Below are 10,831 nucleotides of genomic sequence, written 5' to 3' on the forward strand. Positions count from 1 at the left end.
AATCAGTAAACAGCAGCAATAGAAATAAAAATCTGAGAGAAATCAGAAGAGACAGAGAAGCAAACAAACAAAGGGAGGGGAAAACAGCAATTGCAAAATACACAGGGGCTCAGAAGTACTTTTCAAAACTCTAAAAGTAAAGAAAGAGTTTTGTATTCTTTCCATGGGAAATCCATTTTAGAAATGGAGTGGAAGTTTAATTTGAGGCTATGGACTCCCCTCCAAGTGGCTGGTCAATACCAAGGTCTGCTTTTCCATGCCTGCTAACCACACCTAGGTCACATCTACACCATGCAATTAAAGCACTATGATACCACTTTATGGGCTTCCCCCAAATAATATTGGCATCTGTTTGTTAAGGTTGCTAAGAGTTGTTAGCAACCTACAGCTACAGTCTACAGAGTGTCTTAACAAGCCTCACAATTTCTGTTCTCATCCTGAATCAAAGTTCTTAACCTGAGGTACTATTTCTGGATTAGTGGAGTCTGTAACCTGAAGCGTCTGTAACCCAAGGTACCACTATATTCTAAAGTCACAAGCAGAAGGACCACTTTTGACTGTGTGGATCAGCCCTTATAGTCCCTAGCTGGTTTTCATAACCTTTTCTTGCCAGTTGTTTATGACTCCAGGTCCCCCCCCCAAGTGTTGCTCCCTGCCCTTCACCAGGTTTCCAGATCAGTCCCACAGATGGGAAAGTGTCTTTGAGAGGTAATATTCTCTTTTATCTGATTATCTGATAATTGACTATTTTTTTGCCCCAGAGGACTGGATGGTGTTTTGACAAGGACAATGGGATACTGTACCCATTTATTTCCATTGAAATGTCATCTATCCATAAAAGGATTCTAAAAATGGTTTGATGTTTGACATGTGGAGTGCCAAGCTGACACTGAGTAATTTTTCACTTTGCTTCTTGTCTGTTCACTGATTGTAACACCGCTGACCGAATGGACATTGCCCTTGACAATTAACTGAGCTGTAAGCAAAATGAAGAGATTTTTTTTTTAATGGAGCCCAAGATGCAATTTATTGCAAAACGCTTTTACAGATACTGGTGGAATTACATGGTGTGTGGCCTTTAATGTTCCTGAGGACTCAGGAGTCTGGAGGCCACATTTCGTACAAAATGCATTCGGAGGTGGAGGTCTTTTCGTACAATTTTGACAATGGGCCACTTAGACGATACCAATCTTGTTGGCAACATCTAGCACATCATAGTCTGGAGCAAGGCAGACATAGGCTTTCTTCTCACCGTCAGGCCTGATGAGCAAGTTGACCTTTGCCACGTCAGTGTTGTAGAGCTTTTTGACAGCCTGCTTGATATGGTGTTTGTTTGCGTGGACAGGCGGAGTCCCCAGATCCCGCGCGGTCCCCCCCCCTTCGTCATGTGTAATAACGACTCAAGACAATGTGCTATGGGATTAAATTGGCCACAACTTTATTAAATTTCAAATGTGGGTAGACCTTGGCTCAGGCATTGGCCGTTCTCCCTCCCCAGTCCCCAACCGGGGACCTAGGGAGCCTCAGGGTTATCCAGTGTGTGTGGGGGGGGGTGGGCCGGCTCTGGAGAACATATGTTCAAGCAGAGATGGCCGCCCCCATTACGCCGCCGCCGCAGGAGAGAGCAATGATGACCTTTCGGCGTACGATCAAAGCCTCCCTTCAGAAACCCCTTTAACAGGGAACCCTGGTATCGCCGCCGCAAAGAGGAAGATGGACTAAAGGATTCCGCCCAAGGCCTGATACCACCAAAGTTGTGACGTTTTGCTACGGGAAAGGCGAAACCTGCCAATGCAGGGAAATTCCTTTCCGGCCCTTTAACAGCGACCTTATCGTAGCAGCGCCCACATACCTGTGAAGAAAAGTTAACCTGCAAAACCTATGAATAAAAGTTAACCTGCAAAGGAAGACATTAACTGAGGGTGGGTAGGGTGGGAGAAGCTCTGGAGCCAAGTGAGGATTCCCAGGTAAGATCCTCCCTCTATTGTGTGGGCAGGTAATCCCTCCCCCTACCTGGCCTGGTCTCCTTGCCAACGCTTCCCCCAGGTGGGATTGGACAACTGACTGAGGTAGGCGGGGACCTCCAGGTATCCCACCTGAGGGAAGGCAAAGCCAAGCCTATGCTGATGGGGCCGCTCCAGATCCAGGGCTGCGCGCGTCCACGCAAAGGGCGCCCCCATTTTAAGCGGGGAGCGGTCATTGCTTTCATGTCCACAATGAACACGAGGGTGTTGTTGTCTTCAATTTTCTTCATGGGGTGGGACCTTGATAACGACATAGTGGTCCAGCTTGTTCCTCCTTGGGATACTTGGGCTGCCTCCGTAAATGCAAAGTTTTCAACCTTTGGAAGGTAGAGGATATCCAGATCTTCTTCTTGTGACTGTGGACGCCTTTCAGGACTGCCTCTTTAGCTTTCAAGGCTTTGGATTTTGCCTCGGTTTTGGCAGGGACAGCCTCCTTCTTCACTTTCAGACCATTTTGGAAAGGAAGGTGAAAAAGGAGCCGAAGTGAAGAGATTTTCGAACAAGAGAGGTGGTATGTAATAGGTTTTAAGATATCAATCTCTTGGTCCACTTAATCCTTCAAACCATTTTCCCTTGGAACATGTTGCATATTTATTTGTTTGAGGTATTTGTAGTCCACCCTTCACTCAAGAGCCCCTGGGTGGCAGACAATAACATTAAAACCCAAGTAACTATAAAAATAGCAAATAGCAAATATGATAAAATTAATGAATCTCATCAAAGTAAGAGAAGGGAGGTAGGTTGGTGGCCCATGTGTATTTTTTGGATTTTTTATTTTTAAAATTGAAGCATTTAAAAAGAGATAGGTATGAGGGAGAGTGGGGTGATTGTTATGTATGTGTGGTGTGTATGAAAAAGGTTGAGGTATGTTATCTGGGGGTGGTCCGAGAGAGAGATGCTCTTGGAGAAATGGGGGGGGGGGGGAGATGTGTCACTGTGTATATGTGAAATGTATGACTGGATATGTGATAGAGATATGTATGTGTGTCTGTGGTCTGTATGTGTGCAGTGAGTGTGCTATGTGTGTGAGAGAGAGTATGGTGTACCTACATTATCTATCTATCTATCATCTATCTATCTATCTATCTATCTATCTATCTATCTATCTATCTATCATCTATCATCTATCTATCTATTTTCTGGTTCTGTGGAATGCTCCCTGTTATGAAACAGCAATAGCACCATTGCCTGTGAAATCTATTTTGTGTGTGCTCTACCATCAGGACCAACAAGATATAGGTGATTTCCCACAGCTAGCATGAGGTTGTTGGGTGGGGGGAGCAGCAGTGACTGTGTTCTCAGGGGCAGATCTACTATGAAACTAATGAAGCTTAAGCTTCAGGGCCCCTAATCTTGAAGCAGCCCCAGAAGTGATTTTAATCTACATTGCTTAAAATTTTAGACCCAGTTGTGGAATCACACAACTCAAATGGATTATTTTTGTTAGTTGTATATATTTCAACAATCCTAAAGTTTGAGAGTCAGTAGCATAGATGAAAAGGCGTGGTGATCTGTTGTGGAACAACTCCATTGTAGATGACAGCAGTTGCTACCCAAGACATCATTTCTGGTTGCAAAGGGGCCCCCATAATGGTTTGAGCTTCAGGGCCCCAAAAATGTAGGCCCGCCATTGTGTATTCTCTGTCATTTCTGTTGTGCCTTGTCCCTGTGGCAGCCATTTTGTGACTGGCATCCATGGCATTTTCTAAAAATGCTAATGGAGTCCACTAGTTCAAAAAGGTTGGTGTAAAGCTTTACTTTAATATAATTACTTCACGTATAGGTGAACATATAATTACATACTCATTCCTCAACTGTAGGAAATTATGTTTCCTACAGTTTCTACCAGTTTCTACCTACCATTTCTCTGATGAAAATAGGGACGTCCCATTCCATAATGATAATTTTACTATTTATACTCCACACATCTTATTGGGTTGCCTCAGCTACTGTGGACAGCTTCCAACATATATAAAAACATAATAAAACATTTTTTAAAATTAAAAAAACCCCACTTCCCTATATAAAAAACCCACTTCCCTATATAAGGCTGCCTTCAGATGGCTCGGGGGTCAGATAACTCCATACCCTCCAACATTTATCCAATGAAAATATTGACATCCTAAGGAAAAGCGGGACATTCCAGGATCAAATCAGAAACTGGGACTGCTTCTCTAAATCAGGGACATCCCTGGAAAATAGGGACACTTGGAGGGTCTTTTCTCCATTTTATAGCATGAGATATTCTTGTCTCTGCTTACCATAGTTTTATTTTTAATGGCATCAGCAGTCATAAGAACAAGCTTCAGACAGAATACAAGAAGAAATTGCAAAATGTTTCCAGCCACTAGAGAACATTGTCAACATTGCAAGCTTCCCAGAGACCTTATATTAAACAAGAGTTACTTTGTTGACTATACATCACTAGGAAAGAAGCATCCCATAAACTATCCCAGCAAGTTCACAGGCCCCTATTTGCGTGAGTCATTGACTAGGCCTCTGATTAGGAGAGATTAATCAGCCTTTAATATGACACAGATACAATGCAGGAATATTTCTCCCTTGCATGAGCAGGAGGGACCTGTTGCGTAATTCTTTAAAGCTTTCTGACCTTTCCTTTAAAGTGACATTGGAGTTGTCAACCTCCTCTTTCTACTCATGATAAAATTCACCTTGGGGACAGTGACTGTACCTGCAGATGGGAAAGTAGGAAAGAGGCTCTGAAAGTCTTGGAGAGCCCACTCAGAGAGAGAGAGAGTCTAAGAGGACAGTTTTTGTGCCATGATAACTTTTTCTCAAATACGCTTTCACAGGCTCCATGCCGTGCAGACGGATTCTAGTGAGTGTCATTTTTTCCTATCAAATAAAATAGAGCATGTAGTGCAGCTGTGATCTGATGTGTCTTTTTGCAAAGGCATTTCCACATGCGACTAAACACAGTCTCCTTCCCCTTCCCCTGCATCTGTAAGGCAAATGTAAAACCTTCACTAGATAGAATATACATACAGTGGTGCCCCGCAAGACGAATGCCTCGCAAGACGGAAAACTCGCTAGACGAAAGAGTTTTCCGTTTTGGAGGTGCTTCGCAAAACGAATCTCCTATGGGCTTGCTTCGCAAGACGACAATGTCTTGCAAGTTCCTGCTGGTTTTTTCCCCTTCCCCCCCCCCTTTTTCTAAGCCACTAAGCCGCTTATCAGCTGATCCGATCAGCAGATAGGCCGCTAAAAGCCGCTAAAAGCCGCTAATAGCGCTAATAGCGCTAATCCGTCAATGGGCTTGCTTCGCAAAACGAAAAAACCGCTAGACGAAGAGAATCACAGAACGGATTCTTTTTGTCTTGCGAGGCACCACTGTATTTTTCCTCCTTTCTGTCTTCTATGAATAATATTCATGGGATGTCACATTCAGATAACACAGCCAGCCTCAAATTGCTTTAGTGTCATTTGTGTGATATTAGATTTATATCCCCCCCAGGGCTGCCTTAAGCATATGCGGCGCCGGGGTGCAAAGATCCTCCCGGTGCCCCCCCTCCAGGTTGCCCAGTCCCAGGTGTGCAGGAGGGCGAAGCCGACCAGCCACCTCAGTATGTTACTGGCTCAGTCAGCCCTGAACTCACAGCACAGAGCTCCCCACAGCAGAAGAGCCCACTGTGGCGCTCTGACCGACGGATGGGCTCTTCCCCAGACTCAACTCTCGGGCCCCAGACTCTCAGCCTGGCGCCCCTGAGAGCCCAGCGCCTGGGTGCCCCACACCCCTAGCACCTATGGGTAAGCCAGCCCTGATCCCACCTTTCCTCAAGGTGGTGTGCATGGTTCTTCCCTCCCCATTTTATCCTACCCTGTGAAGTAGATTAGGCTGAGAAACAGTGACTGGCCCAAGATCACCCAGTGATCTTCATAGTGGAGCGGGGATTTGAACACTGATCTCTTTGGTATTAGTCTAAAACTAACCACTACACCATGCTGGCTCTCTGTGGTGAAAAAGAAGAAGCCGGGGCTAGCTGGCAAGAGCAGTGATGATGATGATGATGATGATGATGAACAAAAATACATGCATTGTCTCTTTTTCAGGTTGTGTTTTTTACAGATCAATTACATAAGAGCAGTAATGGGTGGGAAAGTTGGGTACCTCACTGCCTGCTGAGAGAGATGAAAGTGCTGGCCAGTGAATATGGTAGATTTTCACTGTCTGCTGTTTTTTCGAACAGGACACCCAAGAATATCTGTAGTAGCATAAGATAATTCTTCCAGATTAGGAGGACTAACTGAGGATTCCTTGTGTGAGTATCCCCAAAATAACATATCTAAGAGAACATATATGTGAATCTGCCTTCTATTGAGTGAGTCCATCTAACGCAGCTTTGTCTATCCTGACTGGCCATAACTCTCCAGAGTAAGCTCAGGGCCTTCTCAATACAGTGTGTGTGCTGTGCCGCTGAGCTATGCAGCGGCTTCAGCAAAACAGTCTGGTTCACAGCGAAGTAAAATGTGATGTCTGACAGACTATTAAAAGCAAAATCTAGTTTACTGGAGGCCAATGGACAAGGGAAATGGTTCTTTGGAGTTCTGTTCCAGTCTTATTTGATGTAGCATTAAATTGCCCTCTGAGTGAAGCTGAAGAAAGCTGTCCTAAAAATATCTCATTTTCATCTGTTCCCTTTTGCCTATGAATTATAAAAGAGATTTGTCAATACTGAAACAAGTGGAAAGGATTAATTCAGAAAGAGGGAATGGGTTTTAAAAGAACAGCTTCATCAGGATAAGAGAGCCAGTGTGAAGTAATGGCAAGAGACCAAGAGACCAAGGTTAGCCATAAGGCTCATAGGATGACCTTGGGACAGTCCATCAATTAGGCTCTGCCTAATCTACCTCACATTCTACCTCACATTGTTTCTGTAAGGATAAAATAGGGAGAAGAACGATGGACTAGGACCTTGAGATCCTTGGAGGAAAGTTTGTTCATGGTGGTTACGGTTTCACCATCCCTTTTCCATGTAATGTTGTGCATGGAATGAGTGGCAGACACTAAATAAGTGACAAGTTCTCAAACTGCTGCCATTTGATCCTAACTTCCTTAAATGCTGCATGGACCAATGTAGACTTTTTAATTGGCAAAGAATGGCCCAATTAATCTAAGAAAAGGCTTAAGAAAACTGTGCCGACCTGTGACTGTTCGTTACAAAGCATGCAGATGGGACCGTGACAAGCTCCACTTAATGCATCAACTCTCTGCCATAAAAGAGAAGCAAATGAATTGTTCCTGAGCAGGAGCCAGCTGTTTACTATAAATACACCTTGTATTTCCCAACATGCAACTTGAAATTGAGAGACATATAATTCAAAAAGAAGCGTCCTTTCACGTTCCTCAGACGAACAGCTCTACAAATCAGTCAGAGTCTTTTGAAGACTCAGTGCCCGAGACCTTTACAGTTACATCTTGGCGGTTTTAAAGCTTCTTATTTGCCAGGCCTGCAGTTGCAGATTATTCAAAACCCTCTTTCCTAGAGAGAGTTTCCCATAAATTATGGTTGCAGTTGGGGTCAGGTTTGTTCATCAACTTCTCTGCAGTAGTTATTAGAAACAGAAATTGGCTGAGCCTTCTGTTTTACCTCAGTACCATAGCACTGAACTGGGGAAAAAGAAGATTTGATTTCTGACCACAGCTGTAATTTTTCATTCCCAGAGAATATATATATATATATATATATATATATATATATATATATATATATATATATATATAAAATGACTTTCTAGCATCATTCCCTTGAGAAGGCATGTTAAGCTCTCCAGATGTATATAGTGGATGAAACATTACAATGTGTTTGGGGAAGACAGAAAGGGAAATATTATTGAGTTAGGAAATATTATGAACCAAAAACAAACACTCAAACCACCCCAGAATAGTTTTGCGCTATTGACCATTTTATACATCATTCCCTGTATGTAACACATAAGGAAATTAAACATCTTCACTTTTTCGTTCTTTCTTTGGTTGTTATTTGTGTAAGGAAATGGAGGCCACCAGTGAATTGGGAGGTGATTTAAACCTGAATCTGTAGTACATGGTTTCTGGAGACTGTTTAGTGAGGAATTTCAGGCCAGGAGACAATAGATGGAGGCATGTCACAAGCTATGAAGGCTGAATGTTTTGAAAAGAGAATGCTCTAGCAGTCGAGGCAAATACTCAGGATGCAAGGCAGTATGGAAAGGGGGAAAAGCAGGGGTGAATAGCATTATTATTTATTTGTTCATGTATTTATTAAAATTATATTCTGCCCATCCTCTCAGGGTGGCAGAAAAAAAGGAAATGAAACATCTTAAAAACAATTACAGATAGGTAGCCGTGTTGGTCTGCCATAGTCAAAATAAAAAAATCCTTCCAGTAGCACCTTAAAGACCAACTAAGCTCATACCAAGAACTAACTTAGTTGGTCTTTAAGGTGCTACTGGAAGGAATTTTTTTATCTTAAAAACAAGTGCAATATATATGCATTCTGGGAATTATCTCAACCAAAAAGGCTTGTTGAAAGAGGAAGGACTTCAGCAAATGGTGAAAATACCACAACGGTGGCACCTGTCTAGTACTCAAGGGGAGGGCATTCGAAAGGGTAGGGGCCACCACCCATAAGGCCAATTCCTACAATGGGTGGAACAGATCTCTTGATAAGATGGTATCTGCAGGAAGCCTTCAGCTGCAGGGTACAGTGATCAATGGGATAAATGAGGGGTGAGGCGATATTTCAGGGATCCTGGTCTCAAGCTGTATAGGGCTTTACATCTCAAAACCAGCTTCTTGAACTAAGCCTGGAAGATAGCTGGCAGCCAGTGCAGTTCCTTCACAAGTGGAGTAAAGGTGTTGGTGCTGCATTTTTGCAGATGACAACCTGAAAAAATGTATTAGCTGTCCTTACTAAAGGCTTAGAAGTCACTGTTGTCTCTGGCTCCATTTATCACTGCTATGTGGCTCCCAGAAGGTTCGCCTGTATGAATAAGGCTAATGACAGTGCTTGGTAGGAAGCAATGGGACTCCTCCTTATTTCTTTAGACTTTGTCTCTGCTCTCCTTATACATCTGTTTCTCCCCCTCCGTTTTACTTCTATTCACAGAGGCCACTCTTTAGTTCCTGTGCCAATAATTTAAGAACTTACACTGCTTTGAACTAAGTTCTATTGCCTGTGCAGCCTTTTTGACTGATGTATGGAAAAGCACATGAACCTGATCTTTGAAGAGTTTGTAAGTAAAACATTTTTTACTTACTAAATGTGTGGTATGTTCCTAAGCTCGGGAAGAGGGAGCTATTTTGGAACTCACTTGGAAAGACTTAGGTTAAATATCTAATAGTCTATATTTCCATGCTTTGCGGAATTTTTTGTGATTTTTAAATCTCTGCTGGGATTTTCTCACCAAAAAAGTACTTGCCCCAAGCGTGGACCTTGGCATCCAGGATTTCACATGTTTATACACCTATTTTTTCCTTGAACTAACATTGATTTCCTCAGTTTTGCCTTTGATGAATCTTGAGAACAACTGTTGATCCAGTTTTAATGTTATTTGAATGTTGTTGAGGGAAGCAATAGATCCCTATTTCTTCCTGGCCCCCTCCCAATAACAGCATTAGAAAAGTGTGCTGGATCAGATCAGCATCCCATCTAGTCCAGCATCATGCTCTCACAATGGCCAGCTAGATGCCCATGGGAAGTTTGAAAGCAGAGCCTGTGCACAACAGCACTCTTCACTCCTGCAGTTTCGAGAAAATGGTATTCTGAGTCATACTGCCTTTGACAATGGAGGCAGAATCTAGCCATCATGGCTAGTAGTCACTGATAGCTTTTATCTTCACGAATTTTTCTATTCCTCTTTTAATGGCATTCAAGGTGGTGGCCATCACTACTTCTTCCGGGAGAAGATTCCATAGTTTACCTGTGGATTGTGAATAAGTGCTTTCTTTTGTCCATTGTGAATCTTCATCCACTAACATGAAGAGTTTTGCTCAACATTAAGTGAGATGAAATTTTCTCTGAAATTACCTCCACCTTTTCCAATTCTGCTGCTGTTTTGCTTGGATGACAATCGTTCTATGAAATGTCAACTGCTGCCCATGTCAGCATCTGCTCACTCATGTGATAACCATTACATTAGAGGAGCAAGATTTCAGTCACTTGGAATTATAATGGATGTGACATTGAGAACAAGAACTACTGTGAATAATATCAACTTACCCATGAGTACAATACTGTTTGAAGAGATATAGTGGTGAGGTGGAGTTAAGTGACCTGATGGACTTAACTTTGCTGTTCTACTTATTTCTGAAGTTGTTGGGAGAGAGGGGTTTGTCATAATGTGGGAAAGAGCCATTCTCTTCCTCACAATGTCTCCTATAACTAGGGATGAGCAAAGCTGATAATTTCCGGGTTGTTGTTTCTCTCTCTCTCTCTCCTTTTTCCCAATCTTAAAGTCAGTTCTCCACATTTCCACATCAAATTGCATCTTGGGTTTTGTTTTGGTTTTTTAAAAAGGAAGTTCATGAAAATTCATTATTTTTCTGCACATTTCTCCAAACATGCAAATTTTGTATGCAATTTTGCCTAATACACGCAGTTTTGCAAAGCAGTTTCCCATAATACAGTACACTTTTTCATTTTATCTTCACTGATATATGCAGTTCTCTGCACACTTTATTCAAGTATGTGCATTTCCATACACATTTCTTGACTGGAGAACTGCATTACGATATCTGGAGAGATGCAGTTTTTAAAGGATGGCTGTTACAGTTTGTGTACTGACTCAGAAAGTGTGAATTAGGT

The 10,831-nt window shown here is 42.6% G+C and overlaps 1 pseudogene across 1 annotated transcript; it reads right to left on the reverse strand.

Annotated features, from left to right (window-relative positions):
- Nucleotides 1–1,151: 1,151 nt before the first annotated feature.
- LOC310686583 (large ribosomal subunit protein uL23-like) lies at nt 1,152–10,250 on the reverse strand (annotated as a pseudogene). Its single transcript has 3 exons — nt 10,247–10,250; nt 2,216–2,573; nt 1,152–1,349 (listed from the first exon to the last, which is right to left on the reverse strand). The product of its transcript is annotated as a large ribosomal subunit protein uL23-like (transcript).
- Between the last annotated feature and the right edge of the window lie 581 nt (nt 10,251–10,831).

Source organism: Podarcis liolepis (assembly GCF_965112155.1).
Source record: "Podarcis liolepis genome assembly, chromosome: 9".
Classification (NCBI taxonomy): domain Eukaryota; kingdom Metazoa; phylum Chordata; class Lepidosauria; order Squamata; family Lacertidae; genus Podarcis; species Podarcis liolepis.